The sequence below is a fragment of the Rutidosis leptorrhynchoides genome, chromosome 2, assembly GCF_046630445.1.
Source record: "Rutidosis leptorrhynchoides isolate AG116_Rl617_1_P2 chromosome 2, CSIRO_AGI_Rlap_v1, whole genome shotgun sequence".
Taxonomy (NCBI): domain Eukaryota; kingdom Viridiplantae; phylum Streptophyta; class Magnoliopsida; order Asterales; family Asteraceae; genus Rutidosis; species Rutidosis leptorrhynchoides.
Window position 1 is genome coordinate 489468900 of NC_092334.1, and position 595 is coordinate 489469494.

The window sequence follows — 595 nt, forward strand, 5'->3', positions numbered from 1 at the left end:
CTAAGCGGTGCTTGCTGATTTCTATTATTAAACCCAGGCGGCCTATACGGATATACCTTCTGATTACCCTGATAAACCTGATTACCATTTTGATAATTAGTACCACTCGTATTACCCGCTTGGTTGAAAAACTGTCTTCCACCCGAAAATTCGCTAAGAGCAAAATCACCCTTTTTAACATAACCCAGATAATTAGCTTGTTCCTCCATTGACGCTTGATCACAATCTTTCATAAGATGCGGTCCTTGACATAACTCACAACCAACCTTGATTGCGTGCATTTCTTTAGTTATCGACTCCATCTACCTCTTGAAAGTTGCAAGTTGAGCTTTAACTGAAGCAAGCTCGTCACTAGTTTCGGTACTAGCAACATGAAAAGAGCGAGAGACATCCATTTCTTGGTGCCAATCATATGAATGTGTAGCAGTTTCGGAGATGATTTCATAAGCTTCATCCGGAGTCTTTTTCATCAAAGAACCACCTGCAGTAATATCTATTTCTTTCCTCGTCGGCACATTAACACCCTTATAGAAAATTTGGACCTTATTAAAGTTGTTCAACCTGTGTTGAGGACAATTGCGTAACATTTTGCCAA